Source organism: Silene latifolia, chromosome Y (assembly GCF_048544455.1).
Source record: "Silene latifolia isolate original U9 population chromosome Y, ASM4854445v1, whole genome shotgun sequence".
In the NCBI taxonomy this organism is placed as follows: Eukaryota; Viridiplantae; Streptophyta; class Magnoliopsida; order Caryophyllales; family Caryophyllaceae; genus Silene; species Silene latifolia.
The window spans coordinates 266,936,139-266,960,681 of NC_133538.1; the positions used below are offsets into that span (position 1 = coordinate 266,936,139).

The 24,543-nt window shown below is 39.2% G+C and overlaps 1 non-coding gene across 1 annotated transcript; it reads right to left on the minus strand.

The window, feature by feature from the left end:
• Window positions 1-11,049: 11,049 nt before the first annotated feature.
• On the minus strand, window positions 11,050-11,156 carry LOC141635385 (small nucleolar RNA R71). The gene has a single exon (XR_012540078.1). It is a non-coding gene; the product is annotated as a small nucleolar RNA R71 (small nucleolar RNA).
• Between the last annotated feature and the right edge of the window lie 13,387 nt (window positions 11,157-24,543).

Here is a 24,543-nt window from a genome sequence, read left to right on the forward strand (position 1 = left end):
TTGTCTTTGCCCAGCCGGCTAAGAAAAAGGACCCCATGTGGCCTGTGACTTGTAACACGGTTTCTGACAAGAAATCGTACTTTGTGCTTCCTGATTTACCTATCTCTATTCCTATTGTAACCCCTCCGCCCCAGATTGGGAGCAAATTGGAGGAAGATTTGTCTATTTCTCGATATGGGCAGAGCTGGTTTGGGGAAGGAAGAGCTGCAAGTCACTCTAGCTGCGATGAAGCCAATCATTTCACGAGGAGGTCTTGGTTGCCTTAGCTATGCCACCGATGAGGAAGTTGATGACGAGCCAGTCCAAGTAACGGAGTTCGACTTGGACTTTGATGAGCAAGAAGAGGTCATCGACTGGGGAGATGATGAAAGTGTAGATCCGTTGAGCCATACGGACGTGGAAGTTAAGAATGGTGCAGCTGAGAAGATAAGCACCGTTGAGGCTACCTGTAGTAGCCAGAAGCCGACGAAGTGGGCCATTCCGTGGCCGTTCTTGATCAACTACTAGTTGATCTCATGTTTTCCAAACATTTTATTTGCTTTTGTTAGACACTTTTTATTTCTTTTGTGTGCGCGAAACTTCGCTTTTTATTTTGCTTGCTTAGGATTTTATGCGCTTGAGACTTTATTTTGGGTTTTGCGCAATTTTGGGCGCGTATTATTGTGCCCTTGCAGGTTTTTAGACCTCTTTAGCTCATGTAATTGAGCAAATACGAAGAAATAAGAAGTTACAGCAGTATCTTGATCGATCGATCAGGCTATGTAGTCGATCGACCATCTGCAGATTTCGTGGGCTCTGTTCCTTTCACCTCGGTCGATCGACTGAGCTTTGTGGTCGATCGACCGACCTGCACTGCTGTACCTGTTTACGACCTCTCTCCTGCTATGTTTGGTCGATTTGCGGAATTAAGGGAGTTTTCTACACCACTTTATTTTCCGTCATTTATTTATTTCTTCTATTTTTCTCAATTTTGCACATAATACCGCTTCATTATTGTCTTTCTCGATTTTATGCGTGGTTCTTTGTTTGTCTTTTCAGGTACTTATTAGTAGCACTGCTGGCTACTGAAACCTCCTAGCTTACGCTGGTTTGGGGAGGTTTCCTTTTGCTGCGCTTAAAGTCTTGTGAGTTCCCGAGTTCCACTTCACGTCATTTTTTTATTTGTTTACTTTCTCGCAAATTCCCATTTCTCTTTTCTTCATTACATGATTTTGCACAATGGGGACATTGTGCGATTTGGTTTGGGGAAGGGTTTTGCGTCGCATATCATTTGCTTGCATTCACGTTTACATTTTGTTTTGCATTGTTTATTTCATTCTTATATTCAAAAAAATTGAAAATTTCAAACAATTCAAATAAAATGCACTTTTATTTTAGCATATAGGTTGAGTCGGAACGGTATTATTTCAAGGATGATATTGAATTTGCATTTGTTTATGCCTAAGCCTTGCTTGATTGACATGTTATTAGTAGAATCATATATGCATAGTCAACGAGTTTTCGTTAATATTTTGCTGAAACTTGAGACTTGACTTAGAAAATTGGCAAACTACATCATATTTCTGAGATTTAGAGCCTATAACTGGTGACATCTATGACCAGTTTATCTAGGATGTGAGTAGTACTCCTTATGAGACATGTTACAAAAATGTGCATAAATATGAACTTAATCTGCTTAATACCTGTATGCATTCGGTCTGTGGTTAGTTGACACATGTGGTAGAGGCTTCCCTTTATTCGTTTTACCCATAAGCTCCACACTGCCAAAAATATCCTTTTTGTCCCATTTACTACATCCTACATTTAGCCTGTCCCTTGTCAAGCTAGTAGTCTTAGTTGTTGGGATTGTTACTTCGTTTTTGGTGGTAAATGCTCTTATTGAGATTTAGTTGGGAGAATGAAAAGAAAGGAAGGAAAGAAAAAATAGAAAAGAAAACAAAAGAAGTGAAAAAATTGATTCAAAAAGAAAGAGAAAAAAAAGGTTTTGTACTGTTTAAGCGGTCGATCGATTTGCATTATAGGTCGATCGACTGAGGTTCGAGAGAAAGAAAAAAGAAATCAAATTCGTATAATTCAAATCCTTATCTTTTGGCGATTTTTGCTCCCATGTGTTATCCATATCTTATGGGGAGTTAGTTGATTACCTTTATACCTGGAGATTGTGAGATTTGTGCTTGATATAGCACCGTTTCATTTGTTTTTGAGCAAGACGTTGGATGTTGCCATATGGTTCCATTTCGGTACTAGCTTGATCACCTGTACCTCCACTTTTCCATAAATGTTTTGCCTCTTCTTACTTATACCTCACATATCCACATATATACCTCGGCATGTGTCATGGTCTCTTGTTGGTTGGAATGCGTATGTACGGTTGTAGAGATTATTTTCATATTATACTGCAGGCATGTTCTTATAGGTCGTAGTTAGCTGAGTGTCACTACAAATGAATTCTTTCTATCTTTACATTTTTCACCTGTGCTTATTTGAGTGATATGAGCAACCCGTGAGAGTCCGATTTGATAAGTCTCTACAGTTGACGGTTCAACATGTTTTAAACGACTCCATAACTCGTTTGCATGATTTATTTGCTAATTGATTGTTGGTTGTGCATTAAATTGGTTTAGGCTTTACATGTTGCATTTCGCTCTGAGATTGAACTCGTTCTATTAGGTCATTAGATCGAGTCTAGTTCTTGCTTGGGGACAAGCAAGGGTTTGGTTTGGGGAAGTTTGATGTGTGTCTTTTATATGATGTTTTACATCCCATTTTACACGCATTTCAGCGCTCATTCATGTAGTTTATGCGACATTTCTCCCTATTTCTGTCTATTTACGTATTTTTGTACATTATTGCAGAAATGTGAAGAATCTAGCGGAAATCGAGCTAAATCCCTCCCCGAGTATCCTGCATTGCATTTGACGTGAAGTATTCGCTTAAGGAACAAGCTTGGTGCGCAATTCAAGGCCCAAAAGACAAATCCACGAGATTATAGAAGTCAAGTAGCAGCTAAAGCAGTCGATCGACCACTACCATCAGTCGATCGACCAACCTGCGGGATCCAGAAGCTACTGTACACTGAAGAGCAGTCGATCGACTGCCATGCTTAGTGAGTCGAACAAAAAGGATAAACCATGCCTTTGTAATTTAGAGGCCAGTGTCAGCGTCATGCCTTATTCTGTCTGCGAAAGGTTAAATATTGGTAGACTTAAGGTGACCGATATTACCGTTCAAATGGCAAATAGATCGACTCAGAGACCTATAGGAGTTCTAGAGGATGTACCCGTTCGAGTGGGTAAGTTTTTTATTCCTGTCGATTTCGTTGTTTTGGACATTGCAGAGGACAGTCAGATACCTATTATTTTAGGTAGGCCGTTTTTACATGCAGCTGGGGCTATAATAGATGTCAAACGCGGAACCATAACCTTGGAGGTAGGGGATGACACCATTGAGTTCAGTCTTGGTCACAAGGCGACTGAACCTGCTGATGAGGATACGTGTTATTCCATTGATATTGTTGACAGAGCTGTTACTTGTAATTGGAGGGAATCCTTAGCCAAGGATCCCTTAGATGATCTAACTCGTTTAGATGAGTGTGCAGGTAATACAGTGGAGAATGCTGAGGAGCCAGATGCTTTGGTAGCCTCAATGGAGAGCTATGAGCTCACGGAGGAAGAAGATGAGATGCTCTTGAGCCTAGCCAACGAGAACTTGGTAAACACTTGCTACACCATTGAAGTTGATTCTGTCTATGCTGTAGAGGTAAAAGTGCCAGAGCGTAAGCCACTTCCTCCTAATCTTAAGTATGTTTTTCTAGATGATACGGAGCAGTACCCAGCTATTGTTAGCTCTAAGCTTAATGATGACCAGCTGTCTGCTTTGATGTGTGTGCTTAAGAAAAACAGGAAGGCTTTGGGTTACTCTTTGGATGACATTAAGGGCATCAGCCCTGATGTTTGTATGCACAAGATAGAGCTGGAGGACGGCCACAAGCCTTACAGATAGGGTCAACGCAAGTTGAACCCGAAGATGCAGGAAGTTGTTATGGCTGAGGTGATGAAACTACTCGATGCAGGTATTATTTATACAGTTGGCAACTCCAAGTGGGTTAGCCCAGTTCAGGTAGTCCCGAAGAAAGGAGGGACTACCGTGGTTAAAAATGAGAAAAATGAATTAATACCAACTCGAGTAGTGACGGGGTGGCGGATGTGCATTGATTATAGACAGTTAAATGCCGCCACTAAGAAAGACCATTTTCCCCTCCCTTTTGTTGATCAAATGACTGAAAGACTGGCCTCTAACAAATTTTTCTGTTTTCTAGACGGATATTCAGGGTTCTTTTAGATCCCTATTCATCCGGACGATCAGAGTAAGACCACTTTTACCTGTCCACAGGGTGTTTTTGCATATCGTAGAATGCCTTTCGGATTGTGTAACGCCCCTGCTACCTTTCAGAGGTGCATGATGGGGATTTTTTCTGATTATATAGAGAATATTATGGAGGTATTCATGGATGATTTCTCAGTTTATGGTAGTGACTTTGATCGTTGTTTAGCTAACCATGATAAAGTCATGCAGCGTTGTATAGATGTTAATCTTGTTTTAAACTGGAAAAAGTGTCAGATTATGGTCAATGAGGGAGTTGTGTTATGGCATCTGATTTATGATAAAGGTATACATGTTGATAAGGCAAAGGTGCAGGTGATTGAGCAATTACCTTCTCCCGTGAATGTTAAAGGAGTGAGGAGTTTCCTTGGTCACGCTGGTTTTTACCGGCGTTTCATTAAGGATTTTTCAAAAATTGCTAAACCACTTACACATTTGCTCCTTAAGAATGCTGTCTTTGAATTTACTGATGAGTGCCTTACCGCTTTTAACAGGTTAAAGGAGGCCCTAGTTTCTGCGCCAATCATTCAGCCGCCTGATTGGGACCTCCCATTTGAGATCATGTGTGATGCCAGCGATTATGCGGTGGGTGCAGTTTTGGGACAGCGGAAGAATAAAGCTTTGAATGCCATATATTATGCGAGCCGAACTCTGGATGAGGCTTAAATTAATTATTTTACCACTGAGAAGGAGTTTCTAGCTGTAGTTTTTGTCTTAGACAAATTTCGGTCTTATTTGTTAGGTTCTAAGGTTATTGTTTATACTGACCATGCAGCGTTGAAGACTCTCTTTGTTAAGAAAGATGCGAAGCCGAGGCTTTTGAGGTGGATACTCCTTTTGCTGGAGTTTGATTTGGAGATCAAAGATAAGAAAGGAGCAGAGAATGTGGTAGCTGACCACCTATCTCGTCTGCAGCTGACAGAAAGGGAGGATTCGTTGCCTATTAATGATTCTTTTCCTGATGAGAGTCTGTTAGCTATTACTACTTCAGGGTCTTATCCACCTCCGTGGTTTGCTGAATTTGCTAATTTTGATGTGACAGGTGAGATACCACCCGAGCTTTCATGGCAGCAGAAGAAGCGGTTTGCTTATGATGCTAGACAATATTTATGGGATGATCCTTATGTTTTCAATGAATGCGCAGACGGTCTCATCCGGAGATGCGTGCCTCAATGGGAGGTGAAGGATATCCTAGAGGCTTGCCACTCTTCTGCTAATGGTGGTCATCACGGTCCGTCCAGGACTGTGGCTAAGGTACTCCAATCTGGTTTCCATTGGCCAACTTTGCATGCAGACTGTCGCAATTTTGTTGCTGAGTGCGATGCTTGTCAAAGATCGGGGAATATTTCCAAGAGACATGAGATGCCACAGGTAGGCATTCTTGAGGTTGAGATTTTCGATGTCTGCGGCATTGATTATCACGGACCTTTTCCGAGCAGTCAAGGTAATAAATATATCCTCGTAGCTTTAGATTATGTATCCAAATGGGTGGAAGCTATTGCTACTCCCCATTGCGATGCAAAAGCCGTGATTAAACTGTTTAAAAAGATTATTTTCCCTCATTTTGGTGTCCCTCGGGTTGTCATTAGCGATGGGGGAATGCATTTTAAAGAAAAATAACTCAGTGCTTTATTGACTAAATTCGGTGTCCAACATCGTAGAGGTTTGGGGTATCATCCCCAAACTAGTGGTCAGGTTGAGGTTTCTAACAGAGAATTGAAAGAAGTCTTAGCTAAAGTTGTTTCTAAATCACGGAAAGATTGGAGTCTTAAGTTAGATGATGTCTTATGGGCTTATAGAACTGCGTTTAAGACGCCAATCGGGATGTCACCATACCGATTGATTTATGGTAAGACATGTCATCTGCCTGTTGAGTTAGAGCGTAAGTCTTAGTGGGCTATATGTGATTTGAATTTGGATCCTAACCTCTCTCGTGAGAAACGCATGACACAATTTGAATGAGCTAGAGGAATTTAGGTCTGGCCTATGACAATGCTAGGATCTACAAGGAGAAAACGGTTACTGGCACGATAAGAGAATCATCAAGCGCGAGTTCCATATTGGCGATAAGGTACTCCTTTTTAACGCTCGTATCCATTTATTTCCTGGTAAGCTGAAATCCAGGTGGACTGGCCCTTACACGGTCACAGCAGTTACAAAATTCGGATCAGTGGAATTGGAGACCTCAGCTGGAGAAAGGTTCAAGGTTAATGGCCAATATGTGAAGCATTATCACGGATCAGATGCACATGTTGGGAAAGTCGAGGTACTGTACTTCGACCCGTTATCAGATGATACAAAGTGAGGTAAAAGGTCGTGCGGGACCTCTTAAACCCGCTAATCGGGAGGCAAACCGGGTTGTAATTAATTGTAATTTAGGAATTTTATTTTGTTATTTCATTTAATTTGCATTTTTGAGTTTTTTTTATTCTTTAATTTCTTTTAATTTGCAATTTCTTGGTTTGGGAATATGTGCGCCTTTGATAATTTTTGCAGGAATTTATTTTATGCAAAGTGCGTAGGTGGTTTACTGGATGTTTGTGAGAGAAAGACGGGAAATTATGATGGCAAAATGAATTTTTGACGAATTAAAGTCTAATTGCCAGCTCTGGCAGTCGATCGACTGAGGTGGAGAAAACAGAAGCTACTGTATATAGGGGAGTGGTCGATCGACTGGGTCAAATAGTCGATCGACCACAACACGGAAGTCCAGAAGCTGTGTAAATGGAAGACTGGTCGATCGACCGAGTCAATTGGTCGATCGACCACTTCGCGGGATCAGAATAAAACTCAAGAGGGGAGTATTCCTTCATTCCTCTTTCATTCATTCACTTTCACTAAATCGAAAATTCAAAAGAAAACCCCTTTCCCTTCCTCTACCTCGCGATTTTCCTGCAAATCCCATCTTAATCTCTTCTTTTCTTGCTTTAATCTTCAAGTAAATCTTCAAGGTATGTCTCTAATCCTATTTTCACGCTTTTTATTCGATTTTGCTGAAGTTTCATGCCATATTTTCGAGTATTGCTCCATTGAGACGGAAAAAAATCAATTTGGGGAAATTGATTTTGGGATTGATTTCTTGTCATTTCCGTGCTTTAATTGCTTGTTCTACCCTTTCCCCCTTGATTTTCGACACTAAATAGCAACGAGGAGGCGTTTAAAGCCGTTTCCCCCAAAAATTTCGAAACCCTAAATTGCTTTTCAGTTCTAATTTTGTTCGGGTTTTCTTAAATTGACACTGTTAGGGGATTCTTGTTGCTAATGAGTTGTTTGCAGGTAACAAAGATGACAAAAGGAAAGCAGCAAATGTCCGAAGGGCAATCGAGCCAAGGAGCTGCCAAGCGGCCACGAGGAGCGCCACTGATGATAGAGGCTACCACGGATAGTCTACCTGACTATCTGCAGGTTATCTTTGCTAATTCTACTCAGCGTTTTGAAAAATTCATAAAAATCAAAATTATCACGTTTACTTTTGCATATAGTTGAGTCGGATTGGAGTTATTAATGATGATTTTGCACTATTAGTCAAATATGCCATTCCTTGCCTTTTCACAGCTGTTTAGCAAGAATTAAAAGTGATTTCTCAAATTTTGTTATGGAATTCATTTCGGGTAATTAGACTTGACTCATTATTTTTGGCAAACTACTTATACTTTCTGAGATATAGAGCTCATAACTGGTGACATTCATGACCGGTTAATTTAGGATTGAGAGTAGTACTCCCTTCATTTCTTGTTTTGCACGTGTATGAGTTTTGATTGCTTATTGCCTATACGCATTGGTTTGTGGTCGGTATTGCATGTTTTGAGAACTATTTCATCCTCCCCTTTCTCATTTTACCCCATTAACTCCACTATAAGCCATAACTGCCAGTTGCCCTCAACTACATCCCATACTTAGCCTACCATTGTGCCAAGCTAGGAAGTAGTAGAGGAATTTGTCGATTTAAGCTGTTTTGGTTCGCTTTTGTAATGTTGGAGCGAGTATTTTTGAGAAGTGAAGGAGAATATTTCAGCCTGAAAATAGAAAGAAAGAAAAATTCAGAAAATGAAAAAAAGAGAGAGGACATATACCTGGGCAGAGAGCACTGGTTGTGACAGGGTGGTCGATCGACTGGTGATGTTGGTCGATCGACTGCCCATTCCAGGAAAAAAAAAATGAAAAAGAAAAAACAGAAAGAAGAAAAGAAAAAAAAAAAAGAGGAATTTGAAAATAATAATGATTTGGTTGAACAGAGAACACGCCTCATGTGCCTACTTCATGAATTGGAGGCATTTGTTTAGGATATTGTAATGCCTAGTCATTAAAGGCATGGTTTATATTTTGAGTTGGAGGAACGGGATACGGTTTCTGATGGTTGGATAGGTACTAGCTTGGCTCTTACCTTCACTTTTTCCATAATTGTTTTGCCCTTCCTTTCCCACTTAACCTCACATATCCAAATCTTGCAATAGTTCGGCATGTAATAGTCTTTGACGGTGGTTATGCGTATGTACGGTAGCTAGAATCATTATTCATGCTAGTCAAGCATACATGTTTTGTCGGTCGCAGTCTAGGTGAGAGTCTGTACTTTCTTCCCTATCCTTTACATATATTCTTACCATTTGCTTTGCTGAGGGAAGTGACCCGGGAGAGTCCGAATTTATGAGTCTTGCAAGGTCGAACGCCCAATTTAATTCCATGATATGCATAAATTTGTTCACTTGATTTAAGCTTTGCAGTAGTTGACTATGTGCATTAAATGGTTTGGCATTGACTTGTAGCTAGCTCTGAGATATACTCCTTTCCATTTAGTTTTTATATGGGTCATAGTGCCTTCTTGGGGACAAGCAAGGTTTGGTTTGGTGAGATTTGATACGTGCATATTCTATACACTTTATCTGCGGTTTTGGCACGTATTTCCATGTGTATTTGTTACCCTTAAGCTACTATTTCTCCCGAAATGGTTTACTTTGCATTTTCTATGATTTATTGTAGGAATGAGTGGAAGTAAGCTAATCAAGCCTAAATCGTCCTCCAGAGGCAACTTCAGGGAAGCTTGGAAGAAGGAAGTTCGGATTCACCCACCTTGGGATGCGTGCAAAGGAGTGAAGAGTTGAATTGAAGAGAGGAAGAGCCACTGCCCAGCACCACCAGTCGATCGACCGTTGAAGTCAAGCAGAAGCTGCTGTTCTGCGTTTACCAGTCGATCGACCATGCTGACCGGTCGATCGACCAGTCTGCGAGCTGAGATTTATTTCTTCGTGTTAGACTTTTAAAAGCCCAACTTGTAATTGATCTTTTGGGCATCTTTTATCAGTAGAACGCAGCAATTATTAGGTTATGGTTTTCATTATTGAAGAACTCAGTTTTTAGATCTAGCTTTGGGGAACAGAAAACCCGGAATTCGATACTTTGTTCATTAATTCAATTAGTAAGTTTTATGCAAATTTCTTCTTCTTTTAATTCTTGTTATTTCAATTCTTGTTTTACCAATTTAATTCCAGCAATTCATCTCTTATCTTTTGTCTTTTATTTAAATTCAATCATGTCAATCTTGTTATTTGTTATCAATTTAGCAATTGTGTTAGTTTTAGTCATGCGTAGCTAATTGTTTTGATTGGGAACGAGGTGAGCCATGGCATAAATTAGGAATGTTTGTTTGCATGAATTCTTCCGTATCGATCTTGTTGTCTTTTGATAAGCCTTTTTACTAGATTGAAAGATTAGTAATTAGAATTATCATTAGATTGGAATTTCCTTTGAGCGAAAGTTTTGAGAAATTTCGGGGAATTAGAAGACCGCAAGGTTAATTTGAGCATAGATCGAAAGGCTTGCTTATACCCCCTGAGACCGTATTATAGGATTTCTGCTACCTTATTGCCCTGACCATTGCCATGGTGAACCGAATTTCCCGATCTTCCTTTTATCTTGAAATTCTTTTTTAAGCAATTAGTCATTAGAATCAACCAATTTCAAAACCCCCCTTTTAATTGTTACTTCTATAGACTGAAAAATAGAAAAAAAAATCAACCTTGTCTCTCTGTGGTTCGACCCTTACTATCACTAGCTATAGTTTTAGTTTGGAATTATAAATTTAATTTTGATACAAAACGACGATATGAAATTTTGGCGCCGTTGCCGGGGAGACGGTGTAATTCTGTTTGCTTTATTTTAGTTTATTTTATTTTCTTGTCTCAAGGAACTTTGGTTCCTTGAGGCCGTTGCTTACCTTTGCTTCTAGTTTTGCTTTTGCACAGTTAGAAGACAGGTTTTTGAGAGGAAGACTTGAGTACTCTCATTTTGGCAATTATGGCTACAATATATGATAATCTTCAGCCGAAGGAGCACCACCTTCCAAAGGGGCACCAGTTACCTACCCCTACTACCGGTAACTTCGAGTTTCGTTCCTCTTATATCGATTTAGTGGAGCGAAATCAGTTTGCTGGTCTACCAGATGAGGACCCCCTGATGCATATGGAAATTTTCACAGACTACTACTGTTCCATACCTATACCGGCTGGGGTAACTCAGGATGGAGTGAAGGGGTTGATGTTCTTATACTCCTTGAAGGATTCAGCGCGAGATTGGTACCGCTACCTTGATAGGATATCAGCCGGAGTCACAGACTGGACATCTCTAGCTTTAACCTTCTACAAGAAGTACTTCCCACTTTCAAAAACTGACGCCTTGAGAGGTAAAATCACGAGTTTCCAGCAAGGAGCTGATGAGGGTTTTTGTGAAGCATGGGGACGTTTCAAAAGTTTGGTCCGAGCTGTCCCTCATCATGGTTTCCAGCAATGGTATCTTTGCAACCTATTCTATAATGCTTTATATGATGATTACAAGGTCATCTTGGATGCAGCTGCGAATGGTAGGTTCCAAAATAATACCAGTCAGAATAAAGGTTGGAATACTATCGAGGAGATGGCAGTCCATTGAGCTGAGTTTGGAAGTTCACGTGGAAATTCGCGAAAGCAAAGTGATGAAATGAGTGCCGTTGAGACACTTATTACTTCAATTACTGCCCGTCTCGAGAAGCTCGAGATTTCTGAAGCTTCCAAGGAGAAAGTTGAAATACTTGTTCAAAACTCAGATGAGACCGAGAAGTTGAGAGAAATGGTCCAACTCCTTTTGGTTCAAGTGGCGAATATGGAAGCAGCCGGGATTGAGTCCTCAAAGAATTTTGTGAAACAGTTGGAGAATATAGAGACTAAGCAAGTCGCCAATTCTTCAAGCAAATGTGAAGGGCCAATTGAAACGATCAATGCCATTAATCTCAGAAGTGGCCTCTCTTATGAAAGTCCCGACAAGCCAAAAGAAGACTCGGGAAATGATGAAGAAGCTAGTTTAGTTTCTGGTGCAAAAACGAGCTCAATTGCCAGTACTTCCGGTCGATCGACCAACATTGTCAGTCGATCGACTGAAGCGTCAGATAAAAAAGTTTCTGATCAGAAACTATTCACACCCAGCACAAGCAGTCGATCGACCAACATTGTCAGTCGATCGACCGAATCACCTGACGAAATTAATTCTGAACAGGAACTGTTCACGCCCAGCCAAGTTGGTCGATCGACCACTCATACTAGTCGATCGACTGGGTCTTCAATGCAAGACGCAATTCCGTCAACTAGTTTGCATGATTCTACACTTATTGAAGATTTGACGGAGGTTTTAAACTTACGAAAGCCGAAGGTTACTGATCCTACGGCCAGTGTTGCAGTCCCGTATCCGGAGCGTTTAAAGGATACTAAGCTGGAGCGTAAGTTTGGTAAGTTTTTGGAGATGGTCCAAAATCTCGAGGTAACGATTCCTTTCACTGATTTAATTACCCAGGTGCCCTCTTACGCTAAATTTATGAAAGACATTTTAAATCGTAAGAGAAATTTTCGTGATGATGGTAATGTTGCTTTTGTGGAAGAATGTAATGCTCTTTCACAAATTAATATACCACCTAAATTAAAGGACCCGGGTAGTTTTTCAATTCCTTGCACTATAGGTAACCACGAGATTGGAAAGGCCTTTTGTGATTTAGGGGCCAGTGTCAGCGTCATGCCCTATTCTGTTTGCGAAAGGTTAAATATTGGTAGACTTAAGGTGACCGATATTACCGTTCAAATGGCAAATAGATCGACTCAGAGACCTATAGGAGTTCTATAAGATGTACCCGTTCGAGTGGGTAACTTTTTTATTCCTGTCGATTTCGTTGTTTTGGACATTGCAGAGGACAGTCAGATACCTATTATTTTAGGTAGGCCGTTTTTACATACAGCTGGGGCTGTAATAGATGTCAAACGCGGAACCATAACCATAGAGGTAGGGGATGACACCATTGAGTTCAGTCTTGCTCACAAGGCGACTGAACCTGCTGATGAGGATACGTGTTATTCCATTGATATTGTTGACAGGGCTGTTACTTGTAATTGGAGGGAATCCTTAGCCAAGGATCCCTTAGATGATCTAACCCGTTTAGATGAGTGTGCAGGTAATACAGTGGAGAATGCTGAGGAGCCAGATGCTTTGGTAGCTTCAATGGAGAGCTACGAGCTCAATGAGGAAGAAGATGAGATGCTTTTAAGCTTGGCCAACGAGAACTTGGTCAACACTTGCTACACCATTGAAGCTGATTCTGTCTATGCTGTAGAGGTAAAGGTGCCAGAGCGTAAGCCACTTCCTCCTAATCTTAAGTATGTCTTTCTAGATGATACGGAGCAGTACCCAGCTATAGTTAGTGCTAAGCTTAATGATGTTCAGCTGTCTGCTTTGATGTGTGTGCTTAAGAAAAATAGGAAGGCCTTAGGTTACTCTTTGGATGACATTAAGGGCATCAGCCCTGATGTTTGTATGCAGAGGATAGAGCTGGAGGAAGGCCACAAGCCTTATAGACAGGGTTAACGCAAGTTGAACCCAAAGATGCAGGAAGTTGTTATGGCTGAGGTGATGAAACTACTCGATGCAGGTATTATTTATACAGTTGGCAACTCCAAGTGGGTTAGCCCAGTTCAGGTAGTCCCGAAGAAAGGAGGGACTACCATGGTTAAAAATGAGAAAAATGAATTAATACCAACTCGAGTAGTGACGGGGTGGCGGATGTGCATTGATTATAGACAGTTAAATGCCGCCACCAAGAAAGACCATTTCCCCCTCCCTTTTGTTGACCAAATGACTGAAAGACTGGCCTCTAACAAATTTTTCTGTTTTCTAGACGGATATTCAGGGTTCTTTCAGATCCCTATTCATCCGGACGATCAGAGTAAGACCACTTTTACTTATCCACAGGGTGTTTTTGCATATCGTAGAATGCCTTTCAGACTGTGTAACGCCCCTACTACCTTTCAGAAGTGCATGTTGGGGATTTTTTCTGATTATATAGAGACTATTATGGAGGTATTCATGGATGATTTCTAAGTTTATGGTAATGACTTTGATCGTTGTTTAGCTAATCTTGATAAAGTCATGCAGCGTTGTATAGATGTTAATCTTGTTTTAAACTGGGAAAAGTGTCAGTTTATGGTCACTGAGGGAGTTGTGTTAGGGCATCTGATTTCTGATAAAGGTATACATGTTGATAAGGCAAAGGTGCAGGTGATTGAGCAATTACCTCCTCCCGTGAATGTTAAAGGAGTGAGGAGTTTCCTTGGTCACGCTGGGTTTTACCGGGGTTTCATTAAGGATTTTTCAAAAATTGCTAAACCACTTACACATTTGCTCCTTAAGGATGCTGTCTTTGAATTTACTGATGAGTGCCTTACCGCTTTTAACAGGTTAAAGGAGGCCGTAGTTTCGCGCCAATCATTCATTACCTGATTGGGACCTCCCATTTGAGATCATGTGTGATGCCAGCGATTATGCGGTCGGTGCATTTTTGGGACAGCGGAAGAATAAAGCTTTGAATGCCATATATTATGCGAGCCGAACTCTGGATGAGGCTCAAATTAATTATTTTACCACTGAGAAGGAGTTTCTAGCTGTAGTTTTTGCCTTAGACAAATTTCGGTCTTATTTGTTAGGTTCTAAGGTTATTGTATATACTGACCATGCAGCGTTGAAGACTCTCTTTGTTAAGAAAGACGCGAAGCCGAGGCTTTTGAGGTGGATACTCCTTTTGCAGGAGTTTGATTTGGAGATCAAAGACAAGAAAGGAGCTGAGAATGTGGTGGCTGACCACTTATCTTGTCTGCAGCTGACAGAAAGGGAGGATTCGTTACCTATTAATGATTCTTTTCCTGATGAGAGTCTGTTAGCTATTACTACTTAAGGGTCTTATCCACCTCCGTGGTTTGCTGATTTTGCTAACTTTGCTGTGACAGGTAGGATACCACCCGAGCTTTTATGGCAGCAGAAGAAGCGGTTTGCTTATGATGCTAGACATTATTTTTGGGATGATCCTTACGTTTTCAAGGAATGCGCAGACGGTCTCATCCGGAGATGCGTGCCTCAGTGGGAGGTGAAGGATATCCTAGAAGCTTGCCACTCTTCTGCTTATGGTGGTCACCATGGTCCATCCCGGACTGTGGCTAAGGTACTCCAATCTGGTTTCTATTGGCCAACTTTGCATGCAGATTGTCGCAATTTTGCTGCTGAGTGCGATGCTTGTCAAAGATCGGGTAATATTTCCAAGAGACATGAGATGCCACAGGTAGGCATTCTTGAGGTTGAGATTTTCGATGTCTGGGGCATTGATTATCAAGGACCTTTTCCGAGCAGTCAAGGTAATAAATATATCCTCGTAGCTGTAGATTATGTATCCAAATGGGTGGAAGCTATTGCTACTCCCCATTGCGATGCAAAAGCCGTGATTAAACTCTTTAAAAAGATTATTTTCCCTCGTTTTGGTGTCCCTCGGGTTGTCATTAGCGATGGGGGAATGCATTTTAAAGAAAAACAACTTAGTGCTTTATTGACTAAATTCGGTGTCCAACATCGTAGAGGTTTGGGGTATCATCCCCAAACTAGTGGTCAGGTTGAGGTTTCAAACAGAGAATTGAAAGAAGTCTTAGCTAAAGTTGTTTCTAAATCACGGAAAGATTGGAGTCTTAAGTTAGATGATGTCTTATGGGCTTATAGAACTACGTTTAAGACGCCAATCGGGATGTCACCATACCGATTGATTTATGGTAAGACATGTCATCTTCCTGTTGAGTTAGAGCGTAAGTCTTGGTGGGCTATATGTGATTTGAACTTGGATCCTAACCTATCTCGTGAGAAACGCATGACACAGCTGAATGAGCTAGAGGAATTTAGGCTGCAGGCCTATGACACTGCTAGGATCTACAAGGAGAAAACGAAGCGCTGGCACGATAAGAGAATCATCAAGCGCGAGTTCCATATTGGCGATAGGGTACTCGTTTTTAATGCTCGTATCCGTTTATTTCCTGGTAAGCTGAAATCCAGGTGGACTGGCCCTTACACGGTCACAGCAGTCACAAAGTTCGGATCAGTTGAATTGGAGACCTCTGCTGGAGAAAGGTTCAAGGTTAATGGCCAATATGTGAAGCATTATCACGGATCAGATGCATATGTTGGGAAGGTCGAGGTATTGTACTTTGACCAGTTATCGGATGATGCAAAGTGAGGTAAAAAGGTCGTGCGGGACCTCTTAAATCAGCGCTAACCGGGAGGCAACCCAGGTTGTAACTTTTTGTAATTAGGAAGTTTATTTTGTAATTTCTTTTAATTTGCATTTTGAGCTTTATTTATTTGTTTATTTCCTTTTAATTAGCATTTCTTGGATCGGAGAGTGTGCGCCTTTGATAAATTTTGCAGGAATTTATTTTATGCAAAGTGCGTAGGCGGTTTACTGGATGTTTGTGAGAGAAAGACGGGAAATTATGATGGCAAAATGAATTTTTGATTTAATTAAAGTCTAATTTGCTACGCCGCAATCGATCGATCGACTCAGTAAGTCAGTCGATCGACTGAGGTGGAGAAAACATAAGCTACTGTATATAGGGGAGTGGTCGATCGACCACCACACGGAAGTCCAGAAGCTGTGTAAATGGAAGACTAGTCGATCGACCGAGTCAAGTGGTCGATCGACCACTTCGCGGGATCAGAATGCAACTCAAAAGGGGAGTATTCCTTCATTCCTCTTTCATTCATTCACTTTCAATAAATCGAAAAATCAAAAGAAAACCCCTTTCCCTTCCTCTACCTCGCGATTTTCCTGCAAAACCCGTCTTAATCTCTTCTTTTCTTGCTTTAATCTTCAAGTAAATCTTCAAGGTATGTCTCTAATCCTATTTTCACGCTTTTTATTCGATTTTGCTGAAGTTTCATGCCCTATTTTCGAGTATTGCTCCATTGAGACGGAAAAAAATCGATTTGGGGAAATTGATTTTGGGATTGATTTCTTGTCATTTCTGTGCTTTAATTGCTTGTTCTACCCTTTCCCCCTTGATTTTCGACACTAAATAGCAACGAGGAGGCGTTTAAAGCCGTTTCCCCCAAAAATATCGAAACCCTAAATTGCTTTTCAGTTCTAATTTTGTTCGGGTTTTCTTAAATTGACTGTTGGACCTTTAGTCCTAATTAATTGTTTTGATAATGATAGTAATGATTTGTATGTGGACTTAATATATAAACATATGCGTGTAATTGTGTGCTTAAGTCTTTTTTTAGAAAGGAACAATTACAATGACGCAAGCTTGAAGTTTGGACCAAGGAGGTACAACTTCAAATATACTTGATCGATGTTTTCAAGCGAGATCAAGATTGGAAATCAACCACGAGACTCAAGATGAGAGACTTGTGAAGAGACGATTCGTTTACTGAAGATTTACTGAAGATTAGATAGTATAGGTTGTCATCCGGTAATGGTTTTACTTTGTTTGATTTAAAGGTTAGTGAAGTTATGACCTAATAGACATAACTTCATTACTAGACAAAAATGATGCGTTAATTTTTGGAAAATATATTTTTAATGGTTTATAAAAATAAGAGAGTATTTATTTTAATTAGAATTAATTAATTAGAATTTAAGTTAAATAAACTATTGGTTTGTAACACGATATTTATATCGTCATGCAACCTAGGGGTTTAACTAAATTCTATCTCGATTTGTTGCGGTCTATAGAAGCAAGAGTGGACCGAAGGAGGCCTTGGGCCGGCCGAACCCTAGGGAGGCCGAAACCCTAGGTGGTCGAACCCTAGGAGGCCGAACCCTAGGAGGCCAAACTCCATTCCTTTGCTCCTTACTTGTTCTTCAAGTTTTATATTTCCAGAACATTCCTATGCCCTAATTCCAGAACATTCCAAACCCTAATTCACTCTACTATAAATACTCTCATTCATTCAACATTAATTGTTGACACACACATCTACAAATTTCAAGAGAGAAAAATATTTTAAGCAAAAATCATTTGAGCTTTAATTCTTATTTTCCAAATTTGCTTATGCAAAAATTACGCATCAAATTTGTCAATCACTCAAAGAAAAATCGTTATAGGATATTAAATACACAAGGATAATATACTCACTCGCATAACGTGAGATTAGTATTTGTCGTTGTATTTTTCTTATTAACGTAAGAGCAACCTAGAGTATTTAGCGATACTCAATCTGAGTTATAATCATATAGTTGATTATACGAGTGGATTGATAATTTTTTGTAATCCGTAGATTTCGACTTGTGAAACTGAACCACTTTAAAATCCTGTGTGTCTCTCTTTCTCTCTCTCTTTATTATTGTTATTTCGATTTTTCATTTATTGTTAATAATTTAATTAGTTGATTTTAATCAATAAAATCAAGTAATTAATTTATATCATATATTTCGAAAAAGCGGTCATCGTTTTTAATACTCAATTCACCCCTCCCCCCCCTCTTTCGCATTCGATCAATAGACTCCACAATTAGTATCAGAGACTCGTGCTCTTGATAGCCTAACAGCTAGAGTTGATCGTTTTTTTGTAGTCTATTTATCGTCTTTTCCGCTGCATTTATTTTTTATCAAATGGATTCCAAACACCTAAAGTGTCCTATATTCAATGGGAAGAACTATAGTTTATGGAAAAATATGATGACCCACTTCATTAAGGGAAACGACTGGGAGTGTTGGTTGATTATCAAGAATGGTCCGAATAAGATCTTACTTGCAACCAGTAATGGCACTACCGTCGAAAAGAAAGAAGAAGACTATATTGAGGCGGATTATAAAAAGGCTGAGAAGAATTCAAAAGCAATAAGCTTATTGCAAAACGGTATGATTGCCACAGAATTCGATCGTTTCTCAACCAGTTCATCTGCCAAGGAAATATGGGATGGTCTAGAATTAGCCTATGAGGGAACCACTGTTGTCAAAAAGCAACGTATGGCATTAATAATGCGAAAATACGAGCTGTTTGCCATGGAGCAAAACGAGTCAGTTGATAGCATGTCCTCTCGCTTTTCTAGCATCATCAATGAGCTAAAAAAATTAGGAAGAACTTTTGACTCCGAGGAAATTGCTAGAAAAATACTCAGAAGTATGTCTCGCAGATGGAGACATAAAGTATCTGTCATAGAAGAATGTAAGGACCTAACCTCATTATCCTATCAGGAGCTACTCGGAACCTTAATGGCTCACGAGATTACTCTGAATCAGGATGAGGAGGAAGTTGGCACAAGCAAAAAGATGGCCTTACAAGCTGAGTCTAGCAAAGTTGATGATTCTTTAGATATTGAAGATGAAACTGTATTGTTTGTTAAACGTCTTAGGAAAAAGCCCTTCTTTCAAAATCAAAATAAGACAAACAACAAATCAAAGCTAACCCCTAAGAAATCGTTTGAGTCAAAAGGGTCTTTCTCTAATCGTGGATGCTTCAAGTGTGGTGATGATAATCACATGATCAAAGATTGCCCTACATGGAAGAAAATTAAAGACAAAAACCAACGTGACAAAACAAAGAGAGAATTCAAGCAAGTTATGATGGCATACTGTTGGGGAGACTTGGACTCTGAAGATGGCGAATCCGAAGATGAAGAAGAAACATCCAACGTCTGTCTAAGTAGCGTCAGTCTTGACCTATTCTCTGAAAGCGACAATGAAAGCAATGCTTCAAATGCTGAGAAGTGTCTTGTTGGAAATTCAGATTCAGATTAAGAGGATGAAGAGGTAAATTATCTTGAACTTAAAAAGCGTGTTAAGAAACTTTCTAAGGATAATTTAATTAAGTGTTGTGAACATTCCCTTGATCATTGTCATGAACAAAGTCTAGAGTTAAGAGACCTTAAGGAACAGATTTTAGATATTGCTGAGGAAACCCAACTTCTGAAAGCCAACGCCAAAAAGCTCAAATCTAAAGTTATGGCTACTCCAGCTACAACTTCAGATATGACAAATGCTGAGAAGAACGCTCTTGAATTAAAAGTTAAGGCTAGTGATGCCACAACTTCAGAGCTTAAACTTAACATTAAAAATCTTCAAGCTAAAGTTACGGCTAGTGATGCCATAACTTCAGAGCTTAAACTCAACATTAAGCATCTTCAAGCTAAAGTTACAGCTAGTGATGCTATAACTTCTGATTTGAAGAAAGTCAATGAGATTTTAAAAGATGAGCTTAATGGCAAAGATAGTGTGGTTTCCGAACACAAGAGAGAAATTGTATTTCTCTCTAAGCAATTGGATGAAACTAGCAAAAGTATGTCTCAACTCAAGGTACAACATGAAAAAGAGAAACGTATCTTGAATGAACATTTTGATAAATTTCGTGAAGACTTTGAGAAAGGTAGCTCTTCCAAGGATTCGAATGTAGATCATTCAAAATGTGGAAAAGAAATTGAGTCCTTGAAAGAATTACTTTTACATGCTCGAAAAGTTCATGATAAGTGGGAAGGAAGCACAAAGGTTCTAAACTTCCTTACTGAACAATCTGACAATAACATGAAGATGGGACTTGGTCATGAATGCTATAGCCGTAGAGACCATGATAAATGCAAATCCAATCCTTCTGAAAATGATTTCAGAAAAAGAAAATACGTTAATCTTCCAGAATACTTGATTTGCAACTACTGTGGCTCTACTGGACATATACAAGTCAATTGTGTCAAATTTGCTTGGGATAAGAAAAAGAATGTTGAAACTGTTAAGACTTGTGATTTCATAGTGGAAGATGATGTCTCTACTATAGATGAACCTAACGACAATGAAGAACGCAATAATGAGTTTAGATGGACTTATGATATGGCTTTCGATTACTCATCTGTTCCTTCAAAATCAAACCAAATAAATGAGAATCGAAAGCATACATTCAAGGTTAAAGTTCATAACCCTAAACCTAAAGCGTCTCATGAAGGTACTATACCTAAAGCCACTTTCGATAGAACAAAACCTAGAGTACCTTATGTTCCGATTGTTAGACAAAGAGCAAGACAACCCAATGTTAAAGCCAAAAGAATAATAAGACAAGTATGGGTTAGAAAGGATCAAATATATAGAATTACTAACCATAAAGGACCCAACTTAGCTTGGGTACCTAAAAGTTGTATTTGATTCATTTGCAGGTAGAAGTGAAAGAAAATAATCTATGGTATCTCGACAGTGGATGCTCGAGACACATGACAGAAGACAGAAATCTTTTTCTTTCACTAGAGCCCTTCTTTGGTGGCAAGGTTACCTTTGGAGATAACAAGAAGGGTATGATTATTGGAGTAGGAAAAATTGGAATTTCAACCTCTCATTCAATCGATAAAGTATATCTGGTAAGTGGTCTTAAACATAATTTACTTAGTATTTCTCAATTATGTGACAAAGGAAATAGAGTTGTTTTTCATGCCGATGTTTGTCGTATCATAATTGAAGGTACTAGTAATGTTTTACTTGAGGGTCACCGTATGAGGAATGTGTATATGATTGACTTAAATGTTGTCAATACAAATTCCTTTGCGTGTATGAAAGTAACTTCCGATGAGTCTTGCCTGTGGCACAAGAGGTTCGCACACATTAGTCCAACTATTTTAAAGAAACTTAAGTCCATGGATTTAGTTGAAGGCTTGCCCTCAATTAAATTCGAGCAAGAGACAATGTCTGACTCATGTGACCGCTGCAAACATGTTAGATCCTCTTTTAAACCTAAGAGAATAGTTAGCACTAAACGACCACTTGAGATGGTACACATGGATTTATGTGGACCTATAAGAGTTAGAAGCCGTGGTGGATCAAAGTATGTATTTGTTCTAGTCGATGATTACTCAAGGTATGTCTGGCCAATCTTTCTTTCCTCTAAAGATGAAACTTTCGATGAATTTGTGGTATTAATGAAGCTTGCCCAAAATAGATTTGATAATAAGCTTATTTCGATTCGGACGGATCACGGCACGGAATTTGATAATCAATTATTTATAGAATATTGTAGGGAAAATGGTGTGGGGCATAACTTCTCCGCACCACGTACCCCACAACAAAATGGTGTCGTGGAACATATGAATCGAACCCTAGTGGATATGGCTCGTACTATGCTTTTGTGTAGTGGCCTTCCTAGAAGCTTTTGGGCAGAAGCTGTTAGTACCGCATGCTATGTGCATAATAGAGCTATGATCCGACCCATTTTGAAAAAGACTCCCTATGAACTTTTAAGAGGGAGAAAACCCAATATATCACATCTCCGTTGCTTCGGGAGCAAATGCTTTGTTCACAATAATGGAAAAGAAAATTTAGGAAAATTTGACCCCGAAGTGATGGAGCTGTTTTTCTGGGATATTCGGATCATAGTAAACCTTACAAAGTGTTCAATAAAAGAACCTTGCGCATAGAAGAAAGTGTTCATGTTCGCTTTGACGAAGATAATGTGTTTGATAAAGCTGAACAGGAAGAAGAGGATCCAGATGAGCCCGATTTCTTTCTAGCAAGAAATGAGCCTTTAAATGAAGATGAAGATATACAAGGTATCAATGATGAACTAGAAAATTCTGCAAACAATCCTAAGAGAAGTGATGAGTCCATAGTTAATGATACTATCGACCCTTCCTTGGATAAAGAAAGAGATCTTGAAGTTATACCTAATGATGTTGTAACTTCCGATCCAAATCATGATATTTCTAATGAAGTTAGTGATGCTTCTGAAGAAAATCCCGAGTCCAACTCAGGGGGAACAAATCATAATTCTTCGTCTGCAGATGATGCTAGTCCATTAAATGATAATGAGCCTAGAGTTCTCAAAAAATGGAAACATCAAAGCTCCCACCCTTTGGACAAAATCCTAGGGGATCTAGAGCAAGGCATTAAAACTAGAAGGTCCTTGAATAATTTCTGCTCGTTCTTTTCGTTTCTATCAACTATTGAACCTACCAATATTAAAGAAGCTCTTGCTGAACCTGATTGGATAACCGCTATGCAAGATGAGCTTCAACAATTCGAACGCAATAAGTTATGGCACTTAGTGCCACGACCTAGTGATCGAACTGTTATTGGTACTAGATGCGTGTTTAGAAACAAATTGGACGATACAGGACTTATTACAAGAAACAAGGCAGGACTAGTTGTCGAAGGCTACAATCAACAGGAAGGGATCGATTATGACGAGACCTTTGCACCTGTAGCGAGACTTGAGGCTATACGTCTCATTATTGCCTTTGCTGCTCATAAAGGAATAAAACTGTTCCAAATGGACGTTAAGACAGCATTTCTTAATGGTTATTTGGAGGAAGAAGTCTATGTAGAACAACCTCCCGGATTTTTAGATAGCAAGTTTCAAAACCACGTCTATAAATTAGACAAAGCTTTATATGGTTTGAAACAAGCTCCAAGGGCATGGTATGACAGATTATCCAAGTTTTTGTTACAAAATAATTTTACAAGAGGATCTGTCGATAAAACCCTGTTCCTTAAATCCGAGGGTTCTAATTTACTTGTTGTACAAATTTATGTAGACGATATTATATTCGGTTCTACTAATGAAAAATTGCGCAAGTATTTTTCTGATCTAATGAATTCTGAGTTTGAAATGAGCATGATGGGAGAACTGAAGTACTTTCTAGGCTTACAAATTCAACAAACAAAGGATGGTATAAAGATACACCAACAGAAATATATCAAGGAACTAATCCGAAAGTTCGGTATGGAAAATGCAAAATCATACGATACACCTATGGTACCTGAAAAGAAGATGACTATAGATGAACATGGTAAGTGTGTCGATGAGACTACATATCGAGGTATGATTGGTTCACTTTTATATTTAATCGCAAGTCGTCCCGATATAATGTTTAGCGTATGTGGTCTGTGTTTCGATTTCAATCGTGCCCTAAAGAATCACATATGATTGCAGTTAAACGTATTTTGAGATATTTAATTGGTACATCTAATTTATACTTATGGTATCCACTTGAGTGTAATTTCGATCTAGTCGGATATTCAGATGCAGATTTTGCAGGATGTTCTTTAGATAGGAAAAGCACTTCTGGGTATGCAACGTTTGTTGGACCTTGTATTATCACATGGGGATCAAAGAAGCAAAATTCAGTTGCAATGTCATCTTTGAAGCCGAGTATGTATCTCATGGATCGGTATGTTCTCAATTACTTTGGTTAAAGCAACAACTATGTGATTATGGTATAAATGTAGGTCGTATGCCTATTATGTGTGACAATACAAGTGCTATAGTAATTTCTAAGAACCCTGCCCAGCACTCGAGGACCAAACATATAGATATTCGACACCATTTTCTACGAGATCATGTAGAGAAAGGCAACATTTCACTTGAATTTTGTAGTACTGAAAGGCAATGGGCTGATATCTTGACTAAGGCATTAGCTAGAAAACGCTTTGAGTTATTGAGACTTGAGATTGGTTTAATTAGTGATAATTAAATCCGTCATAATTATGTCCGGGAACCCGAATGACGGCTAGGAAGATAAGATTGTACGATTGTGTCCGTATATTTTTGTTGCAAGTTTAATTATATTAAATAATATTTATTTTACGTGTTATATCTTGCTTATGTGTATGGTAGTATTTTAAATTCTGCATAATCACATTTCCTTACAAAAATCGACAAAATCTACAATAAACTGCCTTAATATAATAAAGATATTTCTATCTTATTATATTCCTACACAAATCCTGCACAAACTCCATCTCAAGATTTTCTTTCCTATTCTTACATTTAATAGGAGATAATACCGAAAAAAAAAAGGAAAGTGCCGTGAAAAAAAAAAAAAAAAAAAAAAAGGCACGAAAAAAAAAAAAAAAAAAAAAAAAAAAAA